Below are 19,146 nucleotides of genomic sequence, written 5' to 3'. Positions count from 1 at the left end.
AATTTCTCCGGAAATTCCCTTTTCCACTTCAAAATTATGTTCGTAAAGGATTTGGAAACAATATTTCTGGAAGAAGAAAAAAACAACCTTCTGGGAACTGACAACACTAAAGGCATGAATTCTTCCTTCAGCCGTACAACAATCCGAGGCATCCGTATTTTACGCTTCGTAACAAAGAATCGAGTCGGGCCCTGAAAATTTGCAACTACACTAGATGGTTTTCATCTCTCGTTGCTCGGCAATTAGCGGTCAGATCAGGAGGGCCCGGTGGTTTGGGGGAAGGCGTAAATACAAACCGGCGTTTCCATTCATTTGTATGCGGCTGCAGGTGCAGCACCTTACTTTGCATTCAAGCCCCAACCTGCCTCCCAAACAGGCCATAAATTAACTTCCCTTAGAGCTCCAGTCACGGAGAAGCATTGCATCTTTGTTTCAATTCGCCTCCTTGGTCGGAGGTTGGCAAAAGGGAAAAGGTCAGCAATATTGCCAAAAAAAAGCTGCGGAAAACGCATGTGGACAAATATATCAGACTTTTATAGGCCCGTAAAGAGGTTGACGGAGGGCGGCTTTGTCAGTTTGATCGCTTTTGGATACCTTCGAATGCGAGCCACGCCGTTAAACGCCACGCTGACATTTCGGGTTCCGTACCTCCTTATCATATCGGGAATAGCCGCGCGGTTAACGCTCGCCCGATGTTTGAGCGAGAGTCAGCTGAGGACACGTTTAACTCGTTCGAGGAAGTCGGCGTGATGTCACGATGACGTCACCTCGCTTAGCAACGTGTCGCCATTTTGTGAAGGGGGAACGCACAGCTAAACATTCCATAGAGAAACGTCTAAAATTAATCAATTTCAGGTGTGTTTTGCGTCTTTTTTCCTAAAAACGTCTTAAACGTGGCTTACTATTATCACGAGTCTCTGCCGACAGACGCGAGGAGGCGATGCAATTTAAAACTAGGCCTGCGAGCAGGACTGAACGGGCCCTCGCAATCTAGCGCAACTCTGACGTCACGCAACTCGGACAGTGTGCAGGTCAGGGTGGTGGCAGATCGTCCTCTCTAATCATCTCATTCGAACCTAACATGCTCAAAAGAGAGATAAAAACCCCTATTGGAGAAAGTACTACAAAAAGGAGCGAATAAAGGGTCATCACAGCAACAGACAGAGACATGAGGACATGGGCCGTAAAATAAGTATTTCAAAAGGTCTTGAAACTACAATAACCAACCTGAAAAGAACTGGACATACAGTATATTAGAAAAATGAGTGACTTTCTATTGGCACTAGTTGGCGCTGTAGGGTTGATGCAAATGACCATTTTAAAAACTTAAAGATCTCATATGTCTCCTGAACAGTCTCACCAATTTTGAAGATGATCCAACTAACTCCCTCGGCAAAAAGGTCTCAAATGTGCACCCTGTAAATCGACAAAAATTTCATATTCGATCCAAAATAACAGATTACCTGTTGGGTTTGGAATATGGGTACCAATGCTTTTTTGGTGCGGTTTTGGACTAGGTATAGACTCGCCAAATTTCATCGCTCAACGCTGACAGACCTTAATGTTATAGGCCAATTTTAAAATTTCAAGGGGGTGCCACTGAGCCATTTTGTTACATTTTTTTGCAACGTTGCAAAATTATCGAAATTTATATTTTTCTGCACATATGTGCAAATTTTGGTGACTTTTCGTGCATGTTCAGGCCTGCCAATTGTTTACTCACCAGTAATAAAATGTTGGCTGCAAACGTAAATGTGCTTGGATTTAGGTTCCCACAGGCGAAAATAGTCCACGGAACCGTCTTATGCTGTTCCTGGATTAATTGCTCTCAGCCATTTGTTTCTCCTTTTCTTCTCACGTGGAAGAATGAGGAACTTCAAACGCGGCTCCAAACTCTTCCTTGTGTGACAACCCGCAACACAGCAACTTTTAGTCATTCCGACGGAAAAAAGACCGCAAATAAAATGAACGTTAAACGCGTTTGTATTACAATGCACGAGAGAGCAACTGCTTGTGATTCGTCTTTTGCCCCATTGTCAATATGGCGACGTTTTGTTGTGGCTGGTGACGTCATCAAATGTCCGACTTCCTCTATGGAATCGAACGTTACCAGCCTCCTGCTTCAAATGTCCGCTCGCGATAAATTCACATCAGAAGGATAGTTTGACACCACACAATTGGGCAGCAACGGCACTGAAATCAAGATATTTGTCAACTCAATGACGCCACCATGCTTGCAGCTCCAATTTTTAACATTGACTGACTCCATTCTCAACGTGACCGAGCGACTCGCCAGGGTAACAATGGAGATTTAATTAACAGCTCAAGCCGATTTCATGGTCAACCGCCAGTCTCATTTGACTGCATGCTAAATGTTGAGCGAGTAAAAAAGGTCCTTCAATACCACTCGCACTTGTCACATCGCACTCAAGAAAAGGATTCGCACGAGACGCGATCGCCTAACCAAAAGCGTGTTTGGTTTTTCATGTATGCGCAGAAAAGGTGACGGAAACAACTGCAACAATGCAGAATGGATGGCTTCAATGTAGATTAAAGATAAAAAAAATTTGCATATTGGGATAAAGTTCATTATTTTCTGTAATTTACTGCTAAACATTCGACTTTCATATATTTTAGATTCATTACACACAACTGAAGTAGTTCAAACCTTTTATTGTTTTAATATCGATGATTTTGGCAAAAAAGTAAAAAAAAAAAAAAAAAATCCCTATTTTAAAAAAATTTGCATATTTCATCCAACCAATACAAAAAAGTGTTTTTTAAGACAAAAAAAAGTTAACCTTCAATTACCGTATTGGCCCGAATATAAGACTTTTTTGCACTGAAATAAGACTGGAAAAGTGGGGGTCGTCTTATATTCGTGGTCGAGACGTTACACCTATTCACGACGCTAGATGGCGCCAGATATCATTGAAGCAATGTTCTGTCATGACAGATCTCCGCTACTCTCAAATTTAACCCTTTCTTGACAAATGTATCACATTTGATACTTTTTGAGATTTTGAGACAATTTCAGAATTTTGAAATATCTTTCCTCAATTAAAAAAAAATGGATGCAAGTCAAATCATGCACCTGCAGGTTCCATGAGAAAAAAAAACAGGATTTAGTAAGGGCTATAGATATTAGAGCGCTTATTACACATTTTAGTTTTTCCTTTTTTACAAATTTGAAAAAAAAAAAAAAGGTTTCATTAAGACCTTATTTTTCTAATTTTGTGGTTCTCTGACAATTGCTTCATATTGCAGGCATTAAGGGGTTAACCAGTTTGCATTATTTTATTGCAATGTTTTTCCTTATTCAGATTTGTTTCAAGACTACAGTTACTGTTAGACTTCACTTTGATGGTTAATGCAGTTATTGCAATTTTCTTGTTTTATCACAATCAATTGGTTTATTTAACATTTCAAAAACCAGAAGCCATTCATTTACGAACAATTTGCTCTTTAGTTTACATATTTTAATTAGGGCTGTCAAACGATTAAAAATTTTAATCGAGTTAATCACAGCTTAAAAATTACTTAATCGTAATTAATCGCAATTCAAACCATCTAAAAAATATGCCATATTTTTCTGTAAATTATTGTTGGAATGGAAAGATAAGATAGACGGATATATACATTCAACATATTGTACATAAGTACTGTATTTGTTTATTATAACAATAAATCAACAAGATGGCATTAACATTAACATTCTGTTAAAGCGATCCATAGATAGACTTGTAGTTCTTAAAAGATAAATGTTAGTACAAGTTATAGAAATTTTATATTAAAACCCTCTTAATGTTTTCGGTTGAACAAAATTTGTAAAATTTTCAATCAAAAAATAAAGTAGTAGCTCGCCATTGTTGATGTCAATAATTACACAATTCTGATGGTGCTGAACCAATAAAATCAGTCGCACCCAAGCGCCAGCAGAGAGCCACAAAACTCCAAAAAACACAAGGAACAAGTACATATGATCCTGAGCTGTCATTTTAATCTGTTTGAGCGGGGCATGTGCGTTAATTGCGTCAAATATTTTAACATGATTAATTGAAAAAATTAATTACCGCCCGTTAACGCGATAATTTTGATTAATTTATTTAATTTTGATGAATGTTAATGTTCAGATATTAAGATTTGATTGAGGCAAAATATCATCCTTTTTCTCTCAAATATATTGTTGTAATCATTTGTTTCGGATGTACTGTAATTATTTTCTGTATAAAAATTTGGTGTTCAAAAAGTCTTTTTTTCAAACTTGAGACTTGAAAAAGAGGGGGTCGTCTTATAATCAGGGCTGTCTTATATTCGGGCCAATACGGTGTATATATATATATATATATATATATATATATATATATATACATACATATATAGAGACGGCAGCTTTACACAAACATCTACTTTTAAAGTATTCTGTAAAGTCGCAGCCATACATAAAAACAATTTAAAAGGAGCAATCAAAAATTCCGACTCCATCGTCTCGCTTATGGCTGCCAATGATAAGATATAAACAGTAGGCATTTTTGGAAACATTTGCAACGTATTATTTTTTTTGCTTTTGTTTTCAAATTGTATTCGGATACTATTTTTGCTTTTCTGCACAATGTCATTTTCAACTCGGGCTGAACGAAACATGCCAATGGGCTCGTTGGGATGTTGCACATTGCCTGCAGGAAAAGAGGCTTACTGCGGTGGTTGCCATGGTGACGCACTTGTTTGCTGGAATTTCAAGCTCCTCGGAACTCTTTTTAGAAGGCCAAATACACTTGGAGATAATACTGAACCCGATGTGAAATATTAACTCAATAGTTTCCATTGATTGAACGTTCGAATTGGACGTCGGGGGCCGTCAATATTCCTGAAAATGAGTATTAGTATTAGTAGTAGTATTAATAGTAGTGTTAGTATTCTGAGTAAAATGAGTATAGACTATCCTCCTAGTTTTAAAAAGTGAAAATTTTGATATTTCTTAGTTGAAGAAAATTAATCTGTAAGATTGAGCCAACTATAAAATGCTGGTAACACTTTATTTGACCGTATAAGACTGTCACAATTATGACATGACACAGTCATGAGCATGAATGGACGCTTATGACAGATGCATCAATTTCATACATGGAGTTAAAGACAAAATGGCACTTCATGACATCTGGCAATAAGTGGGTAGAGTAGCCAAAACCTTTACTCAAGAAAGAGTAATGTGACTTCAAAATAATATTACTCAAGTAAAAGCAGTCATCCAAAAAGTGTCTTTAGTGAAAAGAATACTCAAGTAATGAGTAACATTGTGAGTAACAGCTTTAAATGTGTGATTTTTTTTTCTCAGCACAAAGTTATCTCTCTGAAATATTATTATACTGTACTATAACCTAATACTTAACCACATTAGGCCAAAGAAATAAATTACAAAAAAAAAATTGCACTGAATTCCGGCAAAGGAAACAACATCTGCAGAAATGAAGCGGCATTCATCTAAATATTATATTTCCTATCGTGCAAATAAAAGGATCATATCTGCAGTTTTTCGGGGTCAATCGGTGCCAAATGAAACTGGGAAGAGAGCAGAAGCGGATTTTATGGGGGGACCCGTGGCCCGGGAGACATTACTTCAATCAAAAAAGTTGCTTCAATCCAAAAAAAAAAAAAAAAAATGCATGTAAAAGCTATTGTTCTTAGAATTTTTTTTTTTTTTTTTTTTCCCAGTTTTTTGAGTTAGTTCACAAATAGGCACTTGGACACTCCACAGAAGTAATTTTATGGACTGATGATGCCAAAGTTGAATTGTTTGGGAGTAACACACAATGTCAGGTGTGGAGGAACGATAGAACAGCTCACCAACATCAACACCTCATCCCTACCGTGAAGCATGGTGGAGAGAGCATCATGATTTGGGGTTGTTTGGCTGCCTCAGGGCAATCATTAATGGAAGAATGAATTCAAAAGTTTTGCAGTAAACCTGAGGCCGTCTGTCAGACAGTTCAAGCTAAAAAGAGGATTGATGCTGCAACAAGACAATGATCCAAAACACATAAGTAAGAAGAACAAACTACACGTTCTGAAGTGGCCAAGTCAAAGTCCAGACTTGAACCCCATTGAGATGCTGTGGCATGACCTCAAAACAGTGATTCATGCCAGACGTCCCCGGAATCTGACTAAACTACAGCAGATTTGTAGAGAAGAATGGGCCAAGATTATACCTAAACGATGTGTCAGGCTGATCTGCAGCTACAGGAAGCGTCTGGTTGAAGTTATTGCTGCCAAAGGGGGGTCCACAAAATATTAAATGTGATGGTTCACATACTGTATTGGCCCGAATATAAGACTTTGTTTTTTGCATTGCAATAAGACTGAAAAATGGGGGGGTCGCCTTATATTCGCGGTCTAGAAGTTATACCCATTCACGACGCTAGATGGCGCCAGATATCATTGAAGCGATACTCTGTCATGACAATTCTCAGCTACTCTCAAGTTTAACCAGTTTGCATTATTTTATTGCAGTTTTTCCGTATTCAGATTTGTTTCAAGATTACAGTTAGTCAGACTTCACTTTGATGGTTAATGCAGTTATTGTAATTTTGTTGTTTGATCACAATAGATTGGTTTATTTACATTTCAATAACCAGAAGCCATTCATTTACGAATGTGATTGCACTTTAGTTTACATTAGGGCTGTCAAACGATTAAAATTTTTAATCGAGTTAATTACAGCTTAAAAATTAATTAATCGTAATTAAACGCAATTTAAACCATCTATAAAATATGCCATATTTTCTGTAAATTATTGTTGGAATGGAAAGACACAAGATGGACATACAGTACATACAACATACAGTACATACAGTAAGTACTCTATTTGTTTATTATAACAATAAATCAACAAGATGGCATTAACATTATTAACATTCTCTTAAATCGATCCATGGATAGAAGGACTTGTAGTTCTTAAAAGATAAATGTTAGTACAAGTGATAGAAATTGTATATTAAAACCCCTCGTAATGTTTTCATTTTAATAAAATTTGTAAAATTTTCAATCAAAAAATAAACTACTAGCTCGCCATTGTTGATGTCGATAATTACACCATGCTCACTCATGGTACTAAACCATAAAATCAGTTGGACCCAAACGCCAGCAGAGGGTGCCAAACACCAAAAAACAAGTAACAAGCGGACATTACACTGTACTGTCATTTTAGTCTGTTTGAGCGGGGCATGTGCGTTAATTGCGTCAAATATTTTAACGTGATTAATTTAAAAAATTAATTACCGCCCGTTAACGCGATCATTTTGACAGCCCTAGTTTACATATTTAAATGTTCAGATATTAAGATTTGAATGAGGCAAAATAACATGCTTTTTCTCTCAAATATATTGTTATAATCATTTGTTTCGGATGTACTGTAATTATTTCCTGTATAAAAATTAATTTGGTGTTCAAAAAGTCTTTTTTCAAACTTGAGTCTTGAAAAATAGGGGGTCGTCTTATAATCAGGGCCATTTTATATTTGGGCCAATACGGTAATTACTGTCATTGTTTGCATACTATCTTCATTAAAATATCAAAAGCTATAAATGTTTGGGTGGTTTTAGTTAAAGCGGACTGTTTTTTCATCTGTGTGATTTTGACAGTTCAGATCACATTTGATGGTGATTTCACGGTGAAATGTGAGAAATTCCAAAAGGTTCGGATACTTTTTCAGACCACTGTAATTACTCTCACAATGAGATAACTGAGTAAGTAACTCAATTACTTTTTAGGAGAAGTCATTTGTAACTGTAATTACTTTTTTCAAGTAAGATTAACAACACTGCTCCCGATTAATTTTTTGTTGAAAGCGTTTTGGGGACATTTCTGTTGCATTCGGTGTAGTTTTTTGGGTTAGATTTAGAAAAGAGTCATTTCCGTGCGGAATTTTTTTATGAGTCGACTTATAAACTGACCAAACTTCACGCCGCTAGGTCAAACTTTCGGAATGCATTTTCATCCCCAGTGTAAATTTGTTCAGGTTTTGCGTGATAGTGTATCACGAAACAATAACAACGCTTTTTTTTTTTTTTCTCCACCAGGACAATAAAGTCGTATTAGTCTACCTGAACTGTTGCTTTTGTATCGGCCTCGTAAAAGAAGCCGCTGAAGTGTTTGATGGAACTGTTGACAAAATGGACCCTTGTGTGTTGTCTCTTCAAGAAGATGCGCTTACTTCGCCGCTTATCAAACCTTGTCCAATTTCTACCTCCGGGGGCCAAGAATGGATCCTTTCTATGTTGCCGTCATCTTAACTCTCTCGCTGCCATTGACTATAATAGACGTCCATTCATGCGGTGCTCTATCAGCCGTCCGCTTCAACGACTTTGTCACTAGTCGGCGTCCAATCCGTTTGAACCGGGAGGGCTGGAACTCCCAGTTCAAATGGATTAGACTTCTATCGCCATCAATGGTAAATCACCAGATGATGCCAGATGGTCCCTCGCTGCATATCCACGCACAACACCGATGCGGCGACGAATTAGGAAAAAAAATATGCATCACACTCACCGCGTCCTCTCGATTCTTCCCTTCCCAATACTGGGAATCAAATCGATATCCTGTTCCGGTAGGGGGAGGGGGGCCGCATCCACGCGCCTTACATCCCACGTGAAATATTGAATTTTTTTCAGGTGTCCACAAACTGCACGTCTTACAGGACGAACCACATTGCGCGCACCGGCTGAGTCGTATCCAGCAAAGACTGATAGAGAGAGAGAGAGAGAGGGAAGGTGAAGGAGTAGAAGAGGGAGGGGGGCAAACGCATGCAGGCAGTGGATGTGGCTTGCCGCTCTGGCGATATACTCGGGCTCCACCTAGCAGCAAACATGCGATGCGCCATGTGCCACCAGCTATTATGACAATGTCTGCAATTGTGCAGTATTGATGCCATTACCTTGACAAGGCAAAGACATTTTAAAATGAAGGTGTCATTTTAATCATCGGCTGCCATTGACAACGATAGACGTTCAATCCATTTTAACGGGGAGAATTGGGTAATACTAGAAGTGGGAATCTTTGGGCACCTAACGATTCGATTACGATTCAGAGGCTCCGATTCCATTATAAATCGGTTATTGATGCACCAATAACCCCGCTTTTAATTTTTTGTACACCAGTTCCAAATTGTTCAAAAAACCTCTCAGGCTAAACAAACTACTATTTCAGTATCAAGTTAACCGTTAAAAACTGAAAATAAAATACTCAAGTCCCCATTCTGTATCGGCAGCTTTAAACTACGTTCAATTAATTTAATGTTGTGAATCAACCGTAAAAGTTGTTAAAATTGCTCCCGTTATTCCATGATTTCCCTTTTGTCGACTTTCGACGTGATAGTTTTAAAACAGTTTCATCATTTAAAGATAGATTCAAGTCAAGATTTTTTTTTTTTTAGATAAAAATTAGGTTTTGCTACAACAGAGCCTTCTAGAGAAGTCTACTGCTTTAAGATGGCGCCTGTTTACTAACGGGAAAGTGTCATTTCCCATCTATTTCTGGGTATATGATCTAACACGGCCGTCGTCATTTCACATCTAGTTCTAGATATATGTGATATCTACCGTAGCCGTATGTTGCCGTATGTTTGTAGTAACTAGCAACTGGGCGCTGTTTGTCACGGCTGACATGATATTCACTCTCGGTCCGTTCCTCATTGCGTCCTGAAGACTGCGCTGACTGTGTTTTGATTCCGCTTTACCTGGTATAATTCAATAATCGGAATTTGGATGTTTGTGAATCGTTCTTGAATCTTTCACGGCCAAATCGCGAATAATCTAAGAATCGGAAATTTCGCACGCCTCTAACTAATACTATATTCAGCCCTCAAAATATTGTGAATTGGGACCTAAACCAACTGCGTGAAGTCAAAAACCGTGAAGTACTGTTTTTTTTAGGTGTATATATGTATACTAGTATAATATCAATAAATGTATATAAAACCCTTTAAATGCATGTTATCATTAGAACATTAAAAATAGTTTGAAACAAATTAAATACTGATTATATCAGCAAAACCCTAACTGGAGGTGAGAGCACGCGAGAGCAGAATTACAGACGCCATGATTGTAACGAGATATTATCGCGTACTTACCTTGTTTCGACCCAAAAACTCCATATAGCATGTATCATCGAGTGTCAAGACACAGATGTGAATGGCCACAGCTGGATTTTTCCGGAATTTTATGGGTGAAACATGGGCTGCGATGCAGAAATCACAGACGTCAAGGAGTAATCGAGATTTTCATTTTCACATATTTACCCTTTAAACATTTTTTTTCACTCTTTCTTTGTCTGGATCGATTATCATCTAAAATATTGGGGAAAATGCAACTAACGAAAAAAATATAATTAAGCAATAGTTATGAGGTAGATATCCGTAACTTTTTTACAGACGCCAAATTTTTGTGACGTAATTTAGTTAAAAGTATAAAATGTGCCAGTGAATTTTTAAAGTCGTTTTTTTCTTTTTAACTAAATATTAGACAGCAATTAATGATTCTAAGCTAAAAACGACAGACATTTTGAATGATAAATATCATTACTTACCTTTTTATGGCTAGGTTGAAACAAAAACGGTTGCGCGACGTTTGTAAACGAGGGTTTTCAGGGTAAAACGGACAAATTAAAAGTAGTTTGGGGGCTTAATGCACCATGAATCTGCTTTGGCAGCATATAGACATGCTGTTCTATCAAACACAACAGTTGTTTTGGCTTCAAATGCAGCAGTTTATTTTAAAGAGGAGTGCAAGAGCAGAAACCGCTTTTTCAGTCTTGTCTGTGTACGCGATAATATCTCGTTAAAATTGCGGCGCCTTTAATTCTGCTCTCGTGTGCTCTCGCCTCCAGTTACGGTTTTGTTTAATTTTTTTTTTTTAAATGCTGTCCTGTTCAAAATTTTTCTTCCCCCAGAAAATTGAGATTTTAAGCTTTCCAATGATGTATCACACGTGCATATAGGACAATTTTGAAATTTGGCTAAATTGGGGGTCTCAGAGCGGAACTTCAAGTCACCTGAGTCTTTTCCACCACAAATATATAGATATATAGATATATGTATGTACGTGTGTATGTCTATGTAAGTGTACATACATACTTGGACGTAAATAGAGTGTACTTAAATATACTTTCAGAACTCTTTTATTCTTATAACAAGATACTTAGGGTGTGAAAGTTGAACCGCAAAGTAGCAAGAGATCGCTGTATTCTTCCTCTGCATACTAATTTAAATTTTTAATGACATGGAAATAAGGAAATCATTTAATGCCATTTTCTAATTTGAGTAATTTGTACCTCTAGCTTAGACTTGCATCTGTTCCAGGTATGAATAGAATACTTTCGTGAACTTTTTTTTTGCATCCGATCCAAGTTTCCAAATATTGTTTCCGTTAGCTCTTAGCGCAACGTAGCTAATTGCGACACGTCAAGAAGCGGAGAACAAGCAGAGGCCCATCAGGAAACAAAGCATTTATACGCCATTAAAGTCGCGTAACCATTGACAAAACGTCACCGCCGTCAACTTTTAAAAGCAAATTGCTCCACCTGCGTCAACGGCTTACTTAAGTATCGCAGATATGACATCCGTCTTTTTTGCCGCGATTTCCTCGGCGAGCGGTTAAGTGCATGAAGTCATATGATGCAATAAAGACGCGCCCCGGAGGTTTGCGAGCTCAATATGTCTCGGCCGATGATTGAATTAAAGTGGCGACGGCGGAGAACGCCGCCGCGCTCGTCCGCCTCCTCCTTTTGATTCATCGCCAGCGGATCAGTCAATATTCACAAAAGGCTGACATGCAATAAAAGCCCTGCCACGGCATTAGTTCGCCATCACCGACACTAAAAATCTCATTTGTTCTTCTGCTAGAAGGCTTGGACACGTGCTGCTACACAGGTACGTTTTAGGGATTCAGAGATAAAAGGGTTATTGTCCAGCCGGCTCTTAAGTGGAGTCTATAAGAGGGAGCAGATAGACGTACAGATGATAGACGTTGGAATTGGGATGATTTTATGTCAGACCTCCCGGTTAAGTGTTTACTTGTGACAAACTTTTTGAAAAATCACAGCAGGAGGGTGTAAAGAGCTACAGTATTTCTTGGTCGTCCAATGTTTTTTGCGTTGGACATTTAGCACCATCAATGGCAGCCAGTGTTCATTTATAAAATCGAATTAGAGCGGTTTTGGAAGCAAGTAGCAAGGTTGTCGGTGGTTTTCCTTAGTTTCAGTGTTGTCAGTGGTAATTTGACCAAGTTACTGTGTAGTCTTTGGAAAAGCAGCCATCTTTAATGCAAGTCTGGTACGTCTATCACTGTCAATGGCAGCTGAAGGAATCTGACATTTTAGCCAGATTGCCGCTATCATGCCAGCCGAACCGCCGGACATGCGCTGGCGTAGATCCAACGACCAGGGCCGGCGAGACCCCGACAACCCTGCCAAAAGGCCAAACTCTGCGCGTTCACATTAATCCTAACCCCTTGTACTGACTCCATTTTAAAAGCTGGAAAAAGGCTTCGAAACACAAGTTGACTATTTAGGTCGACAATGATCAAACTGATAAGACGATTATTAAACGGTTATTAATTATTTGTTTTAACCAGTGACGGCTCATAATAAAGTCTTGATTGCTATAATAGGATGTTCCATGATTGATTGCAGTAAGAGATATTTTTTGGAATTGATAACTATAGACATGTTTAGCTCTTGATAATACTGCCTTGTTACATACATATATTTAAGGAATCATTCATTCATTTTCCATGCCGCTTTTCCTCACGAGGGTGACGGAGGTGCTGGAGCCTATCCCAGCTAACTACGGGCAGTAGGCAGGGTACACCCTGAACTGGTTGCCAGCCAATCGCAGGGCACAAGGAGACATACAACCAATCACGCACACACTCATATCTACGGACAATTTAGAGTGTTCAATCAGCCTACCATGCATGTTTTTGGGATGTGGGAGAAAACCCACACAGGCACGGGGAGAACATGCAAACTCCACACAGGAAGGCCGAAGCCCGGGATTGAACCCTTGATCTCAGAACTGTGAGGGGGACGTGCTAACCACTCAGCCACCGCGCCCAACGACCCGGGCCGGCGAGTTCCCGACGACCCGGTCAAAAGTCCAAACTCTGCGCGTTCACCTTAATCCTAACACCTTGTACTGACTCCATTTTGAAAGCTGGAAAAAGGCTTCAAAACACAAGTTGACAATTTATTTAGGTCAACAATGATCAAACTGATAATTATTAAATAGTTATTAAATATTTGCTTTTTCCAATGAAGGCTCATAATAAAGTCTTGATTGCTATAATAGGATGTTCCATGATTGATTGCAGTACGAGACCATTTTTTGGAATTGATAACTATAGACATGTTTAGCTCTTGATAATACTGCCTTGTTCTAGGTTCCACAGGTCATCTTCAATACATTTAAGGAATCATATTGTTGCATTTTATTACTTACCAAATGCTATTTCTTCATGAAATGTATTTGATGAGATAGTTATTAAGTTGTTATTATATACTTGCTTTTTTGAATTGCTGCCCACAATGAAGAAATGCTTTTGTTTATTATTATTATTATTTTTCACAGAGAAAGAAAGTTTTGCCTTGCTTGGTCAAGGTCAGAAGAGGCCGCTTTGCTTTGCTGTAATGTGCTGACACATATGTATATAATTCCACCTACATGCACACACATAGCCAAACAAAGACAAGAGGTGTCACCAGCACCCGTCTGTTGCTAGGGCCATCCCAAATAAAAAGCGAGGTTAGAACGATAGCAGAAGCAGGATATTTTCCCACTCTTTCTCCTTGGAAGCTTTTCAAGCAAATTGAGTGCCTTCTCTCCTTATTTTGGGTAATATTACAAATGTCAAAAGAAATGTTCCCTGACTCAAAGATTACATCGGAAAGTTCATTTTATCAATCAGTTTATAATTGGACACACTAACAAACTGCCTTCAAGTCAAACTGAAATGCAGCCATCAAAACACATGATAGAAATTGCCAAAAGTGCTACATACAATTATTACAAAAGTCACTGTTAAATTTTAGTCATCCTGATGGAGCTGAAGATATTGATTGTTCTTTGATTGCACCAGGTTAGATGGGACAATATTACCAATAAATTCATATTTTAAAAATGGAGTTTTTTGTCTGTTTCATATTGCACACTATATAAAATGTTGTAAGATTAGTCGGAAATTTGTAAAGGCATACGTCACTATTTGTAAGATTGCCAATGGCCTCGGGTTGACACGTATGTCAACATGTTTTGCCTCCCCTGTATGGAAGTAGATTTGTGTCTTTATTATTCAATCCAAAAAAAAGTTGCTTCAATCAAAATATTTTCAATCACAAAAAAAGTTACTTCGATCAAAAAAAATGTGTTTGAATGCAAAAATAAATTTGAAACTCCAAAAAATGTATTTGAAAACTTTTTCTTTGATTTTTTTCTTTAAGTCCTTTTTTTTTTTTTTTTTTTTTTTTTTTTGATTGAAACAACTTTTTTGATTGACATGATGTAGTTTTGCTTTTGGACCACATTTTGGCTAAGACATTTTGGTCTTTATTATTCAATCCAAAAATAAGTGGCTTCAAACCAAAAAATATATATTTTCAAAAGAAAAATCACTTCAATTTCTTTTTTTTTTTTAATTTAATCATAGGAAAAAAGTTTTTGAATGTGGAAAAAATGTTTGAGACTCAGAAATTCGCATTTGAACACTACATTTTTCATTGAAACGGTTTTCTTTGATTGATGTGTTTGAGCCTTCACAGGTGTCAAACCGATTCCAGAAAGGGCCAAGTGGGTGCAGGTTTGCTTTCCAACCAATGAAGAGGACACCTTTACACCAATTAGATCTTTTACATGTGTAATCAGTTAAACTTTGTCAGATGCTGCTTGTTTCAGCAGGAAGTTCATTGGTTAAACTCTCTGCGTTGTATCGGTTGGAACAAAATCCAGCACCCACTTGGCCCTTTCTGGAATCGGTTTGACACCTGTGCTTTAGGACATTTGTGTCTAAATTATTCAATCCTCTAACTATAGACATGTTTAGCTCTTGATAATACTGCCTTTGTTACATACATACATTTAAGGAATCATTCATTCATTCATTTTCCATGCCGCTTTTCCTCACGAGGGTCGTGGAGGTGCTGGAGCCTATCCCAACTAACTACGGGCAGTAGGCAGGGTACACCCTGAACTGGTTGCCAGCCAATCGCAGGGCACAAGGAGACATACAACCACTCACGCACACACTCATACCTACGGACAATTTAGAGTGTTCAATCAGCCTACCACGCATGTTTATGGGATGTGGGAGGAAACAGGACTTCCCGGAGAAAACTAACGCAGGCACGGGGAGAACATGCAAACTCCACACATTTGTGTCTAAATTATTCAATCCTCAATAAAAGTTGCTTCAATCAAAAAAAAAATTATCAAAGAAAAAAATCACTGGCAAAAATATCTTTGGGAAAAAAAATTTTTGAAACATTTTTTTTATTGAAGTGTCACTTTTTTTGGAAAGCAAAAAGTTTTAAACTTTAAAGTGGAAAAAGTTTTGAACGCACTTTTTTTGAAGTAGAAAAATTTTTGAACGCACATTTTTTCGATTGAATCATTTTGACACAGATCCAAATTCACCGCTACTTCAGACATATTTGAGTGGCAGGTGACTAGCCAATGGCATAAAAACATGAAGCAAGAATAATAGCCGCCAGGGCTCCATCCAGCCAACTTTTTTTTTTGGATTGAATAATAAAGACACAAATCTACCTCAATACCCCTGCCCTAAAAGTCAAACTCTGCCTACGGTACTACTGTAATTGAGAAGCACTGTTCTTGGTCAAGGCAGTCTTTGCAGGGAGCGAAGGCCACCACCAGGGGGGGCCTGAACCCCAGAGACTAACCAGCCCCTCCGCCCCTCGCTGGAGCGTCTCTCACTGAGCCGAGCGACCGCAAGCAGGATCGGGTTACGCGACGCCCCCATTGTTTATTAAACCCGGGTCAGTGCGCCGTTAGCCGCGGGACGGGACAACTCGCGTTGTGTACTTTCCGCCTGAGAAGCGCCGCTTAATGTAAGTATATACTTGGTCATTCATTTAAAAAAAAAAAAAAAAAACACGGATTGTGAATACGGCTTTCCTTCCCTTGGGTGACGTTGCGAGTTAAGGCGATCGGCAAAGGCGACGACGGACTTTCAGATGCGGTTTTATTCCGATCGAGACATGTTTTTTGCTCTTTTTCTTGTTTTATTGGTGCGATCGAGCAAAGTTTTGTCGCTGGAAAGCCTGTTGCTTTTCGAGCCACGGTCGGATGAGACTCTGGACGGGGGAGGAGAAGAAGGAGGAGTCGAGAAAAGCGGATTGTCCTCGCTTACTATTCAACATAGAAACCAAGCCAACGCTGATTGTAGCACGCAGTCAGCAAGATACGAGGAAAACGGAGGAAACGCATTCCTTCCTTCTGTTGGAACGGCTCAGTTGTTATTCCATTGAAAACACTGGCTGCCATTGAAGGTGATAGGCGTTCAATCCGTATGATGCAAAAATAAAATTGTCTGGTTTGACTTCAAACTTTTGAACAGTAGTGTAAAACTGAAAAATCGTTTCAAAACAAATGAACCGTCTTAGATTTTTAAACAGAAATGATGTCATTGTCAGCATTTCCCCAGTCAATTTATAAGCCTGTCGGGCCGTCACGCTAAAACAGTGCAAGAAAACAAAATTATACATATTTTAAAAAGTTTCTGGTGGTACTTTGCAAAGCGACAGCTTGTGGTTGTTATTCGAGCAAACCTCTCGCAGTTATCTGCCATTGTATTGTAGTTTTGTTTGTTGAAACTACAGTAGTATGAAAAGTATCTGAACCTTTTGAATTGTCTCACATTTCTGCATACAATCATCAAACGTGATCTGATCTTTGTCAAAATCACACAGAAGAAAATTCAGCGTCTGCTTTAACTAGAATCATCCAAACATTTATAGGTTTTCACATTTCAATGAGGATAGTATGCAAACAATGACAGAAGGAGGAAAAATATGTAAGTGAACCATCACATTTAATATTTTGTGGACCTCCCCCTTTGGCATTTATAATTTCAACCAGACGCTTCCTGTAGCTGCATATCAGTCTGGTACATCAATAAAGACTAATCCTCTCTACAAAACTGCTGTAGTTCAGTCAGATTCCTGGGATGTCTGGCATAAATCGCTGTCTTTAGGTCATGCCACAGCATCCCAATGGGGTTCAAGTCTGGATTTTGTTCTTCTGAAACCATTCTGAAGTTGATTTACTTCTGTGCTTTGGATCATTGTCTTGTTGCAGCATCCATCCTCTTTTTAGCTTCAACTGTCTGACAGACAGCCTCAAGTTTACCAGCAAAACCTTTCAATTTATTCTTCCATTAATGATTGCAAGTTGTCCAGGCCCTGAGGCAGCAAACAGCCCCAAATCATGATGCTCCCTCCCCAATGCTTCACAGTTGGAATGATTTGTTGATGTTGGTGAGCTGTTCCATTTTTCCTCCACACGACATTGTGTGTTACTCCCGAACAATTCAACTTTGGTTTTATCGGTCGACAAAATATTTTGCCAAAACATCCATGGAGTGTCCAAGTGTCTTCATGTGAACATTAAACAAGCAACAATGTTCTTTTTTTTTGACAGCAGTGGCTTCCTCTGTGGAGTCCTCCCATGAACACCATTCTTTGCCATAGTTCTACAAATAGTTGATGTGTGCACAGAGATATTGGACTGTGCCAGTGGTTTGTGTAAGTCTTTAGCAGACACTCTCGGCTTTTTTTTTTTTTTTACCTCTCTGAGTATTCTGCACTGAACTCCTGGTGTCATTTTCAGTGGACCGCCACTCCTTGGGAGAGGAGCAACACTGCCAAACTCTCCCCATTTGTAAAAAACTTCTCTGACATTCGAATGATGAACATCCAGACTTTTAGAGATGGTTTTGTATCCTTTCCGAGCTTTATACAAATCATCAATCCATGATGGCAGGTCTTTGGACATTTCTTTTGATTGAGTCACGATACACACAATGCTCTTCATCAAGACAATTCTTACCAGGTGTGTGTTTTATAGTGGGCATGGCAGCTTTAAACCACTTATCACTGATTAGGCACATACCAGACTCAGATTGTTTGGTAAACATTGGTGTCAATTGCTCTTTAAGTCTCCTTAGGCAGAGGGTTCACTTCCTTATTTTCCCCCTTCTGCCATTGTTTGCATGCTATCCTCATTAAAATATAAAGACTTATAAATGTTAGGGTGGTTTTAGTTAAAGCAGACAGTTGTGTGATTTTGACAAAGATCAGATCACATTTGATGGTGGTTTTATGCAGAAATGTGAGAAAAATCCAAAAGGTGAGAGACAGCGAGAACAAAAATTGGTATTTGCCATGATTTTGCCTTGTGGCATTTTTTTTTTGGGGTGGCAAAATGTATTTTGCCATTTGGCATTTTTTGGTATGTGGCAGAATGTATTTTGCCATTTGGCATTTTTTGGTATGTGGCAAAATGGATTTTGCCATGTGGCATTTTTTTGCTATGCACGTCCAAATTTTCCATTCATATTAACTGGCAGAAAAACATGTGTGGCTGTGATTTTCTACCCCAAAAATAATGCCACAAACCAAAATCCATTTTGCTACATACCAAAAAAATGCCACATGTCGAAATGCATTTTGCACATTGCAAAAAAAAAAAAAAAAAAAAAAAAAAAAAAAAAAAAAAAAAAAAACGCCACATGGCAAAATCCATTTTGCCACATGGCAAAAAAAATAAAATAAAAAAAAATACCACATGGCAAAATCAATTTTGCCACATGGCAAAAAAAAAAAAAAAACACATGGCAAAATCAATTTTGCCACATACCAAAAAAAATGCCACATGTCAAAATACATTTTGCACATTGCAAAAAAAAACATGCCACATGGCAAAATCAATTTAGCCACATGGCAAAAAAAATGCCACATGGCAAATTACCTGTTGCCACATGGCATAAAAAATGCCACATGGCAAAATCCATGTTGCCACATGGCAAAAAAAAGGCCTCATGGCAAAATCTATTTTGCCACATGGTAAAAAAAATGCCACATGCC

At 38.4% G+C, this 19,146-nt stretch overlaps 2 protein-coding genes across 3 annotated transcripts in view; one reads left to right on the top strand and one right to left on the bottom strand.

Moving 5' to 3' along the window:
• LOC130928501 (adhesion G protein-coupled receptor L3-like) overlaps positions 1 to 19,146 on the bottom strand; it is a 231,677-nt gene that overhangs the window by 198,708 nt on the left and 13,823 nt on the right. For both annotated transcript variants that reach the window (XM_057855157.1, XM_057855158.1), the window contains exon 2: positions 8,545 to 8,737. The gene's annotated coding sequence lies outside the window, so the exon portion shown is untranslated. The remainder of the gene's footprint in view (positions 1 to 8,544; positions 8,738 to 19,146) is intronic.
• The window catches only part of LOC130928500 (multiple PDZ domain protein), a 39,778-nt gene continuing 36,610 nt past the window's right edge, over positions 15,979 to 19,146 (top strand). Inside the window, exon 1 of the mRNA XM_057855156.1 lies at positions 15,979 to 16,110. The gene's annotated coding sequence lies outside the window, so the exon portion shown is untranslated. The remainder of the gene's footprint in view (positions 16,111 to 19,146) is intronic.

This window comes from Corythoichthys intestinalis, chromosome 13, assembly GCF_030265065.1.
Source record: "Corythoichthys intestinalis isolate RoL2023-P3 chromosome 13, ASM3026506v1, whole genome shotgun sequence".
Taxonomy (NCBI): domain Eukaryota; kingdom Metazoa; phylum Chordata; class Actinopteri; order Syngnathiformes; family Syngnathidae; genus Corythoichthys; species Corythoichthys intestinalis.
Note: the sequence above shows the minus strand (reverse complement) of the source record. Positions and strands in the feature narration are given on the sequence as shown.